This window comes from Culex pipiens, chromosome 2 (assembly GCF_016801865.2).
Source record: "Culex pipiens pallens isolate TS chromosome 2, TS_CPP_V2, whole genome shotgun sequence".
In the NCBI taxonomy this organism is placed as follows: domain Eukaryota; kingdom Metazoa; phylum Arthropoda; class Insecta; order Diptera; family Culicidae; genus Culex; species Culex pipiens.
In genome coordinates, this window is record NC_068938.1 from 203,928,641 (window position 1) to 203,945,924 (window position 17,284).

General features: G+C 37.6%; 1 protein-coding gene across 4 annotated transcripts in view; it reads right to left on the reverse strand.

The window, feature by feature from the left end:
• LOC120416358 (uncharacterized) overlaps positions 1-17,284 on the reverse strand; it is a 221,116-nt gene that overhangs the window by 55,306 nt on the left and 148,526 nt on the right. The window lies entirely within an intron of this gene.

The window sequence follows — 17,284 nt, forward strand, 5'->3', positions numbered from 1 at the left end:
ACAGACCGGATAATTGTCGGCAAATGGAGGTCCGCGTCAAAGAGTGACGTAACGCGGAGTTGGCAGCAAAAAAGCAAAACAAAAAAAATGTGAGATAATTTGTTACAGGCTCGAAACTCGGACAGAAATTGGCCATTCGCGGCACGTTTGACGTCGAAGGAGAGTTTTGCTTTCGTCGGTCATCGATGGGTGCTGCCCGGGGGTGTTCAGGAATTGACACGCCCCGTGGCATGGGCAAGCAAGGTGGTCGAGACTTACTGACCGATTGGTGATCCGTGTAATGAGGTGAACGCTGGCTGACGCGTGTGTGAGGTTGGGATTAGAGAAAGAGGCCGATTAATGGGATCGATTGGTAGGTGAAAGAAATTATGACAGGGATGAAGTATGTTACGTAAAGATAATTGAGAATGTTTTCAAACTCAACTCAACTCATCCCTACCGCAGACATTGTTCACTGACTTCAACAGACTTAGACGACTGCATCATCAGAGATGTTGTCACCGGAGTTTTCATGATATCTCCAAACTCTTCTGGCTTGAGCTTTCTGCCGCAACCGTCATTAATCTTCTGGCCAGCACTCAGCACTCTGTGCGCAATTGTTTTGTAATTTTTTCCCCTCTCAAAACCCGTCCAAGTGGTGGAAAAACCTCGACGACAAGATAATCTGCAACGGTTGGGCAGCAACTCTTGGAGTGTCGTTTTTCCTAAAATGGCTTATCAAATGTGACTCGCTGGTTCGATTGTGCTGGCAGCACCGTCGAGTAGATGAAGATGACTCTGTTTAGAGAGGTTGTGATTGCGCAAAGTTGGGAATGAAAAATCTGCTTTGGTGGAACGTATTTCAAGAAAATGGTCGTTTGTTAGAACCGTTGATTGGGGGGAATTTGTTTTCTCGAAAATTTGATATTTTAATTTATCAAAGTTGTACGACTCTTCACTTGCATTGAAAAATAATTTAAAAATTAAAATTTTACACCATTCCACAGTTTTGAGTACATATCAAGTTTGTCACATTTGCTTCTCCAGTTTAACCATATAGACAAACTCTTCGGTTGAAGCTTCCCCCTAACATTAGTTAAGCTCACTGTTGTGACAGGTTTCGCTTTTTCAGACTTAAAAGACAGCGAACAACCATTGACGATTTGCGCAACACCCGCTAAGATACGTCGCAAATGTTTAATGTCGGAGAATCAATTCCGAGAAAAAAAAGGGATTTGCTCCATCGTATCCACCAAGAAAGAAAAAGTGCAACCTTTTCGCGAAGCAATTAAATCCAATCCAGTAATTACGAGAGGTCTCTCGACGGTGCCAAGGAAAATCGAGAAAAACTTTTTTCCTCTCCTGACAGGTGTGGGAGCTGGTCCGATGTACTTGGGGGTGGAACTTCTTTTTTTTCCTTCAACTTCCTTGATGGACTCCCGGGAATCTTGGCGAATCGGAAATTAAACGTCATATAAAGTTTTCCTCTCGATGTAACTCTGGGGCTGCTGGTGCTGCTGCTGTTGCGACGTTCAAGGTGAGCGGATGCAGTTTTTATAACAGGGTGTCGTCCAACTTTGATTTTTTTTTTTTGCAGCTTCGTTTTGAAAATAATAGCTTTTCCTGATATTGAACAGTGACAAAATATCCTATCATCCATCACCAATATAAAGACGTAGAAATAATAGTTTATGCAACAAATTGTGAAATGAAGATTTTTGAGTAGTGCGGTGCCTGTGTGGACGCGCAGTCCTGTTTTTTCGTGTTATTTTCCGTCTTTTTGGTGTCGCTGTTTGAGTGCATGGGGTGATTGGCTATTATAATTAAATAATGGCATCAGTAGTGTGGTGCTTTTCGGGACGCGCAGTTCTGTTTTTTTACCTTCTTTTTTTTTCATTGTTTTTTTTTCCACTCGCGTTCGTTGGCCGATGAGTTTTTTTGTGTTGTTCTCTTTTTATAGTTTTCTATAAAAACGTACCTATTTTTTTGAGACTAGCAAGTCGTATTGCTGGATCAAGCCCTTTCTATATCATTTCAATAATCATTTCAATAAATGAAGCCCTTCCTACATCACCGTTGATCGGAAGGCACGCCGACGGAGAATTTCTGGAGAATCGCGGTCGAATTAATACTATATTTAAATCCCTAGATAGCTATCTTTCCGCAGCCGGCTGCCTAAGATTTTTAAAATTTCAACCGATAAACAAATTGCTTATGGTCGCATCACCTACCACAGTGAATCCTGACCTCATACCCATCTTACTAACCCCTCAAAACTCATGTGATACTTTGTCGGAGACGCAGTCGATTTGGCGGTCCCATCACTCAAGTATCGGACTAACATTCCCATCCACTTCCCCGTGTCTTACCTCTGGTCGTGGCCGGCGTCGGTATTGATCAGCATGATAGGGACCTTTGAAAATTGCGAAGGGGTGATGATTGGTTCCTACTTTTCATCTGTGGTCCACGGAGCAATGTTTGGGGGTCCTGGTCAATAACGAAGTAGCAGCTACGGGTAGACAACAATGCTATGCTATGCTATGCTATGCAAATTGTGAAATGAAGATTTTTGATTTATCCAACGGCTTTGTCAAGTTAAATAAATACGACGAGTGCTGAAAAAATCAATTTTTGCAACGAGTTCCATACAACATTTCTTGCAATTCCAAAAAACACCCATTGAGTGAAATTTTAAGTCAAATTTTCATGTATTTTGTCAATAAATCGTATAACTCAAAAAAAATGTTGAATAGTGTTACTTTTCGAAACAAAGCATTTATTTTGAAAAGTGTTGCTATTCAATTCTGTTTTTTTTATAGTACAGAATATCAGGCTATTTCGTCGTTCAAGAATGGCAGGAAAAGTAAGTAGTTTCACGGCGGAATTGCAAAAAGTAATACTTTTCGATAGTATTATGGATTTGATACTTGAGCAATTCTCACCAACTTCCGGAAATGGATTTCAATCGTATTTTTTCATTTGGCTCAATCTTTGTGGAGGCCTTCTCTATTACCAAAGAAGCTTTTTTGTAACATTTGTCTCCATACAATTTTAGCCGTTGTCCATACATAAATGGTTTATAAAAAATGACCAAAATTGACAAATCGACCAAATCATCCGAAATGGCCAAAATTACCAAAATGACCAAAATTACCAAAATAACCAAAATAACCAAAATTACCAAAATAACCAGAATTACCAAAATTACAAAAAAAAAAATAATAAAAATTGCCAAAATTACCAAAATTACCAAAATTGCCCAAATTCCCAAATTACCAAAATTACCAAAATTGCCAAAATTACCAAAATTACCAAAATTACCAAAATTACCAAAATAACCAAAATTACCAAAATTACCAAAATTACCAAAATTACCAAAATTATCAAAATTACCAAAATTACCAAAATTACCAAAATTACCAAAATTACCAAAATTACCAAAATTACCAAAATTACCAAAATTACCAAAATTACCTAAATTACCTAAATTACCAAAATTACCAAAATTACCAAAATTACCAAAATTACCAAAATCACCAAAATTACCAAAATTACCAAAATTACCAAAATTACCAAAATTACCAAAATTACCAAAATTACCAAAATTACCAAAATTACCAAAATTACCAAAATTACCAAAATTACCAAAATTACCAAAATTACCAAAATTACCAAAATTACCAAAATTACCAAAATTACCAAAATTACCAAAATTACCAAAATTACCAAATTTACCAAAATTACCAAATTTACCAAAATTACCAAAGTTACCAAAATTACCTAAATTACCAAAATTACCAAAATTACCAAAATTACCAAAATTACCAAAATTACCAAAATTAACAAAATTAACAAAATTAACAAAATTAACAAAATTAACAAAATTAACAAAATTAACAAAATTAACAAAATAACAAAATTAATAAAATTAACCAAATTAACAAAATTATTAAAACTATCAAAATTATCAAAATTATCAAAATTACCAAATTTGGAACAAAAAAATCAAAATTGATGTTTTTGTAAAAATATAAATCTTCCTTGAAAAACAGATTTTGATTTCAGTATTTTGTTCAACGTCAGTCGACTATTTTTTCATGAGAGGATAGTTAGACAATCATTTTTAAAAGTTTAAATGAAAAAACTAAACATTTTTTTAAATTTTCCAATCGATCAGATTTTTTTTAAACTTTACCATTGCTTGAAAAGTCCTTACACATGGATTTTTTAACATTATCAAATTATGTTTTAGATTGGACTTTTAAAGTATTTTTAAGCTAATTTTTGACGTTAAGCCGCAAATATTTTTAAATATCAGCATTCAGTTATTGTTTGCAGGAAATCAAGGATAAAAAATAATTCTGATTATGGCTACCAACTCTGTCTGAGCAAAAATCTGTACACTTAAGCAGGTATTAGACTACGGCAAACAAACAAACTCGCACTTTTTGACTGAAATTGTTTGCAAAAATGTTCGCCTGCATACATTTTAAGTTGTTTGCGAGTTTGTTGCCGATATGAACCCATGATATGACAATAATGGAAGTTTTATTTAGAGAAAATTTGGAATCTGGGAGACAAAAAGATTAAACAGAGTGGCTTTAAAATATCACTTTGGAGCTTATGACTAGAACGTTTTAAAAAACATTCTTGAAATTTAAATAAACTGCAACTTGCTGAATCTAATTTTTATTTTTATATTTCAATTGTTAAACGTTTGAAAGTTTACGAAATGTCAATCGATCTGAGTGTTTTCACGAGAAAATTTGTTAATTCAGGTTTTATTGAAGCAATTTGTTTTGTATGGAAATTGAAAAGAAAATTGATAGTCAAGTTTGAACTAAGGCAAATCGGAGAACTACCCAAAATAACCCTTGAGATCAAACTGATAGATCAATTAAAATGTCGAATAAGCAAAAGCCTAGGCCAAATGTAAATATTTTAATCAAATTTGAACATTATTTTCGAAAATTATGATATTTAAACTGCAGAGCAAAACAGACATGGAAGTGTATGAATGATTTTACAATGAAACTAATTAGTTAAAACTATTTAACATGGAATTTGATTATATTTTAAGGACATCAAAACCTCAATGGAATTTGAAGATACTTCAAGTATACTTTCTCATAATTTCGCTGCCAGCCAGTAGGAAAAACTCAGACCGACTAGCTTAAAATTATAAATGTTTTTGGATGTTTTTTTTTCTAAATATTTACACTTTTTTCAATGTCTTTAAGTGTTAAAGACTTTTTCTTTATGTTTATTAACAATTTTCCTTTAAAAAATTATGGGATTTTATACTTATTTTCATCAAAATTAAAAAAAAAAATGTCTGGCTTGATTTCCTAATGAATTGGGTTCTCCACTGTTATTACATGAATTGTTTTATATTATTTCAATATATAATGTTATTGAATATGTACACATTTATTTGATTGATTCGAGTTCTATTGAAAATAACAAATATTTTCCCCATATTTTATGGGACTTTAACTTTAAGTATATTTGCAAACAAAGAGAAAAATAATGTTTTTATTATGTTTGGCAATGGTGACAGATTATGTGTCAAAAAAAATTGTAATTGTTTATGAGAAACTGGCGAAATTTTCATCAGTTTTTATTGAATTTCACATGATTACACATTTTCAGATAAAATTATTTAATAAAAGGTAATATTCAACCAACCATATTTTTAACATTCCAAGTTTATTTTTATTTTTTTGAGATTGCTGCAACTATTGTTTCCAGAAAAATGACTTTTTTCAAATATTTAGTCAAGTTTTTTTTATTATTATTTTATTTTAAAGGTACCGTTAGTGGGGGTGACATTGGGTCTGGGGGGTGAGATTGGGTCAAAGTATTTTTTTACGGATTTACCATTTCTCAGGTACTTCTCAATAAAACTAAATTCTGTTTAAAAGGGTTGAGCAAGGGACACCTTAAGATGACTTTGCTGAAAAAATCTCTTTCCTTGAACAAATCCTGTCATTTTAGCAGCTGTCTTAAATTGAGGTACGTTTTTGGCCAAAAATGACCTCTCGAAAAATCATCTTTTTAAAAATTTTGTTGGAATTGATCAAAAAGTATCCAAATGTTTGAAAATCTCTATTTCAAACATTTTAGCATGCCAGTACGATTCCCTCGTACAAGAAACACTGTTGAATGACTTGCTTTTACCATATCTTTGTATATGAGAATCATTTTAGTTTCATTTGACCCAATGTCACCCCCTCTAAGGGGTGAGATCGGGTCAATTTTCAAACAATTGCCTTTTAAGGTAGAGTCCATCAAATGACACCATATTTTGGGAAAATGTTAGTAAACTATCTAAGAACAATTCTACGATAAAAGATTTTCGATTTTATTTAAATTGTTTTTGATATTAAGAATTTACGAGAGGTGTATCGTTTTTTGACCCATAGTCACCCCCACTGACGGTAAGATAGAAAATTTGAGATTTTGCATTGAAAATAAAGCAAAGCAAAATTAATAAAACAGTCCTCAGCTGACCTAGCCTTGCTTTTTTGTTAAGAAAAAAACAAAATCCTTTAACCATTTAAAAATCAAATAAATTCTATATTGTTGATGCCAAATATTGATTCAGACCAGATTTTTTAAATTTTCGTTAAATATTATTCCAACGAATTTCTTCCTCGTATCTTGTTTTGTAGTTTAAGCACATGTTTATTTATTCGTGTGGAAATCAACCTTTGCATTAATTTCTTTCAACTCATTTCAATTTGTGGAATTAATATAACTTTCATGCTTTCTAAGCTATTTTCAGATTTGCGAAAATCTCGTATCAAGCTGACACCGCTTGCAAAGAGACCCTGAGTATTGATATAATTAAAAAGAAATTATAAAGTTTATACTTGGAGATTACTTTCGATTCGATTCGCACAGAAGAAAGAATACAGCAAAAGACCGTCTGACTGGAAGAAACTGCCGGAAATAGTTGCTTCCACTCGAACGATGACAAAAGGTCTAGCGGAAAAACGGAACTTTCGGTGAAAACTATTTCTCCGCAGTGATGGATGGGAAACCCATTCATCAGCAGTGGGGGGAAAAAACTAAAACTTTTCAAATAAATTTCCCGCATGCACCTCCTTTTGAAGCGCTCGTGTTCGTGACTAAGTCTCTCTTGCTTCAGACAAATTAAATATTGAAACTTTTTCTGCACCCTCGTTTCATCAAAGTTCTAATTCGTTCCACCTTCGAGTAAAGGGTAATTTCTCACCACACACACGGTGTGTACTACAACACAACCCCTTCTCTAAGTACAACTTGTCAAACGTAATTACCCGTGACGGTGATTGATAGCACACGGTTTCTTATCACCTGCCAACCCGGCGGTGGAGAAGACCACCGAAGCCCAACCTGTCTGTCCCTTTTAGTGGCAATTGCAGCAAAAGGGTAAGAAAAGCTTCAAACGTCAAACCATTTTCCACGGCTTGACGGTCGGCCTGAATGACACAATCAGCCGGGTTTAGCTTTCAGTAGCTTTTCCCAATGTGGCTCATCAAAGGTTTATCGCGGTGTGTTTTTTTGTAGAATTTTTCATAAATTTTCTTATATTATGATTTGCAGTAAATAAAAAACCTAAATAAATTTTTATTCAAAGAAAAAAAATCAACCCCACCGTGAAATTGGCCTGATACCATCTTCCCACAAGTATTTTTTCCGCTTTTCAATCCAAACCGCTTCATACCCTGTCAATCATCGGCCGGTGGGGGAGGGTTCAGGCTCAGGCCGTGTTGGCCAATGACATGGCAAAAGGCCAGCAGCACCCTCACCACCCCCGAAATGACTGACAGTCAGTTGTGGTGGAAAACGCAAACCACCGAGCAGAAACCACCAGGACAGGTGAATTGTTGGTGCCATTTCCGATGAGGAATGCCACCGCGATTATCGAATGAGAACGAACCCGCGGCTTACGGGTTGGATAATTGTGGCTTGGCGTGGCGTGGCAGGGGGCCAAAGTCAGGCCGACAAAGAAGCCGAGCTTTTCCGGTGCTAAATGTTGGAAGGAGGTTTTCTATTATTGATGAAGGGTGAAAGGAGGCTAATTGTTTCAAAATCAACTAATTTCAACATCGATTTGAGGTTGTTTGAATCATTCAGGTTTGCATGTTAACAACAAAATTTATAATGTTTCAAATTAGGGTATTGATCCTTGCACTGTAAGATGGATTTTGTCCGCATTTTTGACAGTTTGATTTTGACGCTTGCTTTTGAAGATTTGAAAGTCTTGAACTCCTACTCCGACTTCAGCATCCCCAATTTTATGTTTCAAAACATCAATAAAATAATCATAAGCATTCATTTGAACAAGATTGTTTAGCTCAAATTTCTTTTCTTAGAATCAAAAATATTAAAATATTTGAATAACCGATAAATTTTGAGATTTTTAAGCAATTACTGAACAACATCTGATCTTAATCCGAACACAAATCACGAAGAAAAAAAAACAAGGAAAAAAACTGTGAGTATCATCATCTACATTTTATGTTTTAAATCAGTAAAATTTTGTTGATTATTTTTAGTGATTTTCTCAATATCCTTCATTGCATGAAATATGAAATAACGTTTTTTCAAATATTTATCGTTTTCTTTCTTGAATTCATTGCTTTTTCAATATTGGCTCATTTGCCAAAAGTTCAATGTTTCTGAGACAAATTATATGAACGTTTTTGAATTAAAATATAAAAAAAATCTAAAAATTATTTACTGAATCCTGAAACGAAATATAAAAAAATGTGAAACATGATTCAACCTTGTTTCCAATTTTTACATAAAACAAGTGTTGGAAACAAACATGGCAAAACTTTAAATTTTCTTTTGTACTTGCCGGTACAATGCTTAAATAACCTTTTAAATCTTCTAAAACATCAAATTCAAATAAATTTTTGGCTGTTCAATGTTTCCTTTTAACCTAAATTCCTCTCAACATTATCCACAATTTTTCAAAAATATTAAATCGAATATAAAAAGTTTTTCAAATAATTGGATTCTTTTTTAAAGCTTAACGTCAAATTTCTGTAAAGACTTAACTCCCACACTCAAGAAAATTGGGGAATTCGTACGGAAATTCCTCATTTTTCTTAAGCTTGACACCAAGCCAGGAAGCAAATGAGCCAAAAATAATAATCGAAGACAAATTAAGGATAAGTTCTTCTAAGAAAAAAAAATGAGCGATATGCATTCGAAAAAAACAGCTGAAATAATACGGAAACTTTTTTTTTAGAAATTGTTCATGTTGAACATAATAGCATACCTTTAAAAAAATATTGTCTAGGGATCTTGTTCTCATCACTTATGTACTTCAAACTTGTTTTGTTGGAATGATTGCAAATTTCAGCAGTTTTATTTTGAAATCTCAATTATTTTGCAGTAAACTGCTGACCATTAATTAGGAAACTGCTTATAAAATACTGCTCATAAAATACTAAAAAAAAGTTGAATGTCACAATAGAAAAAAGCATGATATCGAATTTTCACAAATTAACTTATATTTTTTTTTCTTGGATTTAGCAAACAAATGTTACACGCTTTTTTTATGATTTTGTCTTTTTGAAATATAATTATGTTTGTATCACACTCATTTAAAAAAAAAAATTGTTTTAAATTTCAAAATTAAATCTAATATTTTTCAGAATCAAATGTTTGATAAAAAAGTGCCATCAGAAAACTTTTTTTTCGTTTTTAACTGTGCTTATTTAAGGGGATACATACATGTAAATCGGCAAGAATGTCAGAGGTTGATATGAGTACACATATACACTTTTTTAATCTGTTTTCAGGGCATTAAAATATACATTTTCATCAATTAACAAAACAATTTTGAAAACATTTGGTTGAATCATTGCCGAGATATAGCTATTTGAAGTTAGCAGTTTTCAAAAAAACGGGTGCCACGATATCTCAACACTGCTTTTAACAATTCGGTTCAAAATTTTGGTGAAGACTCGTTAAACCGGTCCCGTGTGCATGACAAAGGCCGATTTTCAAAAAATGTATTTTAAAACAAGATAAAAATATTTTTTTTTCATATAAAAAATCTTTAGTTTTTGATTTTTGTATTTTTTTTTAAAAAGCCAAATTCAAAATTCGGGCTTTATCATGCACACGGGATATGTCTTGAGAGTCTTCACCTCAAATTAGAGCCAATTTGATCCATCTCATCTCGAGATATCGTGGCACCCATAGATAAACTCACTGGTTAGAGAAAAGCTTTTATTCAGCTTAATTATAAAATATCTTAGCTTAATCAGTCCGCTTTTAACATGGCAAAATTTTGAACCTTGGTCCACTTTTATTCAGCTTAATCATAACATATCTTCATGAAACTTTCTGGAGTGATATAAAATCTTCTTTATGGTGGATTTAATAAATTTTCTGTAATATGAAATTTTGTGATTTTCTACATGTATGTAACCCTTTAAAAGTGAAGTTGATCTTATTTAATGAATAAAACTTTTATATTTTAAAGAACAAATTGCATAAACTCAATTTAAAGGCATTTTCAAAATATATTTTTTTAATTTCTGAGTAAAACAAATAAAAATGATTTTTCTATTCAGCTTGTAAAAATAAAAATGCCCTGCAAATATGTTTTAAAAAAATTCAAAATGTTTCAAAAATATGGGAATTGAAAGATATATTATTTTCATTAAATTTTTAAGTTTAAAAGAACCCCAAAGAGCAGTTAATTCAAATCTTGAGTTTTTTTTGAAAAGGACCAATAAGCTATTGTCTTTCATATGTTTATAGGTCGTTTTCAAAAAAAAACTCAAGAAATGTTAAGTTTGTAAAAAAATATCATTTGAAATATTTCATAAAATAGTTGAATTAGGAGGTGATTATAATATCATATTGCAATAAGATTTTTTTGTTTACTCCCTACAAAATCTTTATAAGTTTTTGCCGAGACCAAAGCTTTATTTTGCACTTTTTGCATTTTTTTATACAATCCAAACAAGAAAAATTCACCAATTTGAAAAGGTTTTCTCTATATTTTTTTCTTGGAAAAAATCTATGGTATTTCTTGCAACATTACTGTTTATAGTTTTTTTTTAACATTCTTTCTGGCCCACCGTTGCTTCTGCAAAATCAGATTTGGCCATCGAATTTTTGAAAAAAAAAAATTTGGTTGTGATATTTTTTTCAAGAGTTGCCTATGATTTAAAAATGCTTAAACTAGTTTCATTACAATTTTTTGTCAAGGAAATTCTCACTTCATCACTCAAACATAAATAAAACGATCTTTCCAAACAACAAGAAGATATGTTTATGTTTTAAAGAATGCAGAACTCATAACATTTATATTTTTAATAACTTATTTGTTTTCATAGATCTGCAAATGTTTAGAGAATGAACGACAAAATATGATTTTTTTTAAACTCAATTTATTGTCAAATAACTGGTCACGTCTTTTTCATGTTTTTATACATGTCAAAACTCCCAAAAAATATTATATAATTTCGTTAAAATGAAAAAAACTCCCTGAAATTAAAAAAACATATTCATAACGAAAAAGGCACAATTTTATTTTCAAAAAACTATATGTTTATAAAATGCAATACCTAATAGAAATTATAAAAAAAAAGAACTGTTCTAGTTGGTTTTGATGCTTAAATTCACCAAAAATATTAAAAAATACTCTTTAAAATAATCCAAAGAACTGCTCATGATTGAAGGGATAAAAATAATTCACGAAAATAATTGAATATTATTTTTTTTACTGCTGATTTATTAAACAAATATTTTTGTTGATATTTTTTTCCATTCAAAGGAACAACATAAAAAACCTCCCATTCGGTGGAACGTTTTTCGGTTCACAATTTAAATTATAAAAGTACTATTGATAAAGATACTGGAAAATATGAAATATACTTTAAAAAAGATGATTTATCTATCTTTAGGAGGCTCGAGGTAGAATTGGCCCAAAAATATCAGAAACAAACAAAAACTAAATAAGATAAATGCAAATTGAAATACCAATATGTAATCAAGAGAAACATAGAACGAAATAACTAATGTATACGTACTAAACACAGGAAAAAGGCAAATCTTCGAAAAAAAATGTAGATAGAAGAGGGTTAGATTGCTTCTACCGACTAATTTTTATAAGTTAAATAAAAATAAAACTCAAGAGTGATTTCTAACTTCATCCCTGCTATATTTGCCGCCAGGAAGACTCAATTAAAACAAGGTAATGGTAATTTCCACATCATTTCGCTGAAAAGTCAGTGCGGGCTGGTGCTGCTACTCTGTCAGTGGGTTGGGTCTTCTTTGAGCAACTTTGTGCCGACCGATCTGGCTCGCATTAGCTACCGTTTCAAGTCGTCAGCGGAAAAAAGAGTCTAGTTAAAAAAGGCACTCTTGGAACGTTAATTAGTCCCGCGCTTTCGCTTCACCACGTGGACTCGCACCGGCGCGAAGGATTTTTTTAATTGTCTTGCGGTTAAGCTTTCACGATTAAAATGGCAAGAATTGCAAAATTTCAGCTAATCGCTCGGCAGACCTTTGGGTGCAACCTTTCAGTTTATTATCCAATCAAAAGAGGGGCGCCCCATCCTTAGAAGCGCAGCCCGAAAAACCTCAATTTTAGAGGCAAAACCATGGGCAATACTTTGGACGGAAACCGCAAACAAAATCTGTTTGTGGATGCTTCTTCGGCCGTTTTGGACGGGACTTGTGTGTTTTCCTGTCCAGCTTTGGAACGCTTTGTTGGCGAAAAAACAATTAAACACAAGCGGTAATAGCTTCCATTAAAAGTGTTTAGTGGTTTTTACCTCCCGGGGACCTCCACCACCGCCAACCTGCTGTGCTCTGTACTAAAAGTGAGTATGCTAAAACTCCCTAAAACTACCCTCCCCCCGCCTGACCTGACCTGGTGGTTGTGGTGGATGGCAGCAGCATTTTAGTGTGCATAGACTCATAAAAATCATCGCCGAGGGCATACCGAAAAACTGTTTTGGAACGTATTTTTAGGTAAATTTGTTTTAAAAATAAAAAATCAAAGTTAGAAAGTTTTTCAAATTGATCAAATTTGACAAATAAAATTGTTATTTGAAATCAAATTCAAGAAATAACCATTTCAACCCACTTAACGGTTCTCATCCCCCAGAAGGGATTGCAATCATTGCTACGGCAGAAGTCTCAGCGGCTAGTCGTGTTTTTTCGCGGTGTGTTTGGCGCGTTTTTCACGGCGAAATCGAGGCGTGTGCGAGCGGACAGGCCCGTTCCGGTGGTCAGAGGAGCCACAATCTGGTCGTCGTGGACACGGCGGCGGTGCAGCAGTGGAAGAGGAACGAGTTCCTGCATCCGAGCAGCAGCAGCAGGAGGAGTCAGCAGCAGCGGCCGCGGAGGCAGCTGTGGCGAGAGACGGTCGTTGGCAGGAGGAATCGGCCCCGGAGAGTCGACTGCGGTCGGCGGACCAGTTTTCGGCCAGGCCAGGTCGGAGACAACCCCCGTTGTTTACGTGGCTGGCAGCAGGCAGCACAACAACAACAACAACAAGCGCGCGAAAACGAGCTTCCCGCGCATCCCGCTGCGGGCGGCAGCCAGTGCGGCCAGTTCGGCGGTGAGTGCGAAAGGCGAGTTTTTTGTTAGCGTTTAGTTTTTTTTTTTTTTTTTTTTTTTCTCATAGTTTTTTTTTTTGGTTAGTTTTTTTTTTCTTTCTCCTTTTCTACTTTTGCGATTAGTTTCATCACTTTCATTTTCGTTTAGTTTATCGCGTTTATTCGCAAACATGGATCCGACCGAGTCGGACCATGAGGAATGCGACTTCGATTCAACCCTTGAGGGTGACGAGGACGTGGACATGGCGGACTCCGTTTTGGGAGTTCCTTCAAACACCACCAACAGGGACCTCTTCCTGAAGGATAAGGATGCTGGCGGTAAAGGGGGATCCTCGGACGGGTCTAAGAGGACGAAGCGAAAGCGTCCTAAATCAGATCCGAATCCGGTTCCCCCTCAACCACCGATTCCTCCCTTGACTCCAGACCCGATTCCTCCCAATCCAGATCCAATTCCTCCCAATCCAGATCCAATTCCTCCTAAAACACCGGTGCCGAATCCGGATCCAAATCCCCCTCCGCCCCTGAATCCTCATTCTCAAAAACCGATTCCTCGTCCTCGTCAGTATCAAGAGGGATCGCAAACGGAATGGGTGGTCTTCTTCCGGCCCAAACAGAAGCCGTTAAACTTTGTACAGATCACCAAGGATTTGCAGAAGCACTATCCTGGGGTGGTCGAATGTACCAAGCTGAACAAGAGCAAGCTCCGCGTGATCGTGAACTCCGCGGTGCAAGCGAATCAGATCGTAACTGATCTGCGGTTCAGCATTGAGTACCGTGTTTGGATTCCGGCCCACAAAGTCGAAATCGATGGCGTGGTGACCGATGACAGTCTGTCGCTTGTCGACCTCTCAAGGGCGGTGGGACGCTTCAAGAACCCTAAACTTCCAGCTGTGGAGGTACTCGAGTGCCGGCAACTGGGCAACGTCACCACCGAGGGTGGCCAGAAGAAGTTCATTCCTTCTGCCTCGTTCCGGGTGACTTTTGCAGGGTCAGCTCTGCCGGACTACATTGAGCTGTACAAGCTTCGGCTTCCAGTTCGATTGTACGTTCCGCGAGTGATGAGCTGCGAAAACTGCCAGCAGTTGGGACACACCAAGACCTACTGCAGCAACAAGAGCAAGTGCTCAAAGTGCGCCGGCCCCCACAAGGACGCGGATTGCCAAAAGCAGGCTGAAAAATGCCTGCTTTGTGGCGGGGAACCACACAAAACTCGTCAGTGCCCAAAGTACAAGGAGCGCGAGGACAAGATGAAGCGTTCCTTGAGGGAACGCTCCAAGAAGTCCTTTGCGGAAATCCTTAGTAAGGTGACCCACTCCAATCGCTTCGCTCCTTTGGCGGATGAAGATTCGGAGGACGAGGAATCCGATGTGGAGGTTCTCTTCCAGAGAGACGAGGAAAGTGACTCTTCCGGGCCAAACCCGAAGCGCAACAAGGCTTCCAAGTCCAAAAAAGCCGCTGGCGGTAAGGGTAAGGACAGTGACTCGTTGAACTTCGAGGAGGATTTTCCTTTCGGTCCGTCGGGTAAGCCCGCTCCGAAGCCGGCACCGAAGCCAGTTCCCAAGCCGCTGAAGCCCGTTCCCAAGCTGCCAAAGATCCCCCTGAAACCGGTTCCTCAACCGAATCCGATCACCGATGCCTTCAAAGGAGTCCTTCCTTTTTCCACAATCGTGGAATGGCTGTGCTCTTTCGTGAGTGAACCGACGCGTTTAATCATAAAGCGGTTTGAGCCTCTCGCTAGACACATCGGGAAACAGCTTGCTAGCACGATGCCCCTCTTGTCGTTCATTTCCTTTGATGGGTAATACACCAAAAACGAAAAACGGCATCTCCATTCTACAATGGAATTGTAGAAGTTTAACCCCCAAGTTAAACGATTTTCAACAATTCGCATTCGAACGGGACTGTGATGTGTTTGCGCTGAGCGAAACGTTTCTTATCGGAGATGAGACGCCAGCTTTCCGGGGGTACAACATCATCACAGAGAGCAGGGCAGGACCAAATAGAGGTGGAGGCGTACTGATTGGGGTCAGGAAATGCCACACTTTTAGAAAGGTCACGCTCCCGAAGCTAGGAGGAATCGAAGCAGTCGCAGTACAAGCCAGGATCAGAGGACTGGACATTTGCATTGTGTCCGTCTACGTTCCCCCACAGGTGTCGTTAACTCGACAAAAGTTGTGGGGTATGCTTGAGTTGTTGCAGGCACCGAGACTGGTTCTGGGTGACTTTAATCTTCACAGCACCGAGTGGGGAAGTCACAAGACAGACCCTCAAGCATATCTGATTCATGAACTGTGCGACGACTTCCAGATGACCCTCCTAAACAGGGACAAGCAAGTTACGCGGATTGCAACACCACCAACGCCAACTACGTCCGGTACGAAGGCGAGTGCCATCGACTTGTCGCTCTGTTCCAACAGTCTGGCAGTTCTCTGTGACTGGAACGTGCTTCAAGATCCTCGTGGCAGTGATCATTTGCCGATCGCTATTCTGGTTAGCCATGGCCCACAGCAATCGACAACGGTGGAGATGCCTTACGATCTGACGCGAAATATCGACTGGAAACAGTACGCGGAGGCAGTCTCCATTGGAGTTGAGTTGCGAGCAGGGTTGGCACCGCTTGAAGAATATGCGTTTCTGGCTAATTTGATCTATGACAGTGCGATACAAGCTCAGACGAAACCCGTCCCGGGACCGTACATCCGAACGCGCCCTCCACTTCCCTGGTGGGACAAGGAGTGTACGGATCTCTCGGCGGCCAGGTCTAAAGCTTATGTGGACTTCTGCAAGTGTGGAATCCGAGCGAACTTCCAAAAGTACAGAGCTCTTGATCGCAGGTACAGTAATACTCTGAAGCGGAAGAAGCGAATGTACTGGCGGGAGTTCGTTGAAGGACTACCAGCAGATACGTCCATGAGCACTCTGTGGCGCGTTGCGAGGGCCATGCGTAGAGGTTCCGTTCCGAACGAGAGTGTGGAAAAATCGGACAAGTGGATATTGGATTTCGCCAAGAAGGTGTGCCCGGACTCGGTGCCGACACAACCATCATTCAACGTTGTTGATGGGAGCGATGCTAATCCTCCCTTCTCGATGGTAGAGCTCTCCATAGCACTATTGACGGGCAACAACACTGCTCCTGGTCCGGACAAGATCAAGTTCAGCTTGCTGAAAAATCTTCCGGACGTCGCCAAGCAGCGTCTGTTGAAACTGTTCAACACGTTGGTGGAGCAGAACGTAATTCCACACGAATGGCGACAGGTCCGGGTGGTTGCCATTCAAAAGCCCGGTAAGCCGGCATCCGACCACAACTCGTATCGTCCAATCAGCTTGCTGTCGTGTCTACGCAAGTTGCTGGAGAAGATGATCCTCGACCGCCTCGAACCATGGATGGAACGAGAGCACTTGCTGTCAGACACGCAGTATGGCTTCCGGAGAGGCAAGGGAACAAGCGACTGTCTAGCTTTGCTGGCCACAGGAATCGACATAGCCCGTGGTAAAAAACAGCAAATGGCTTCTGTCTTCCTAGACATCAAGGGTGCATTCGATTCAGTCTCCATCGATGTGTTGGGAGTAAAGCTGCGGCGGAGCGGTCTCAATCCGACGATGTGCAATTTTCTCATCAACCTGTTGTCAGAAAAACACATGCACTTTGTGCAAGGTGATCTGGCAATCACCCGGATAAGTTACATGGGTTTGGCACAAGGCTCACGCCTTAGTCCATC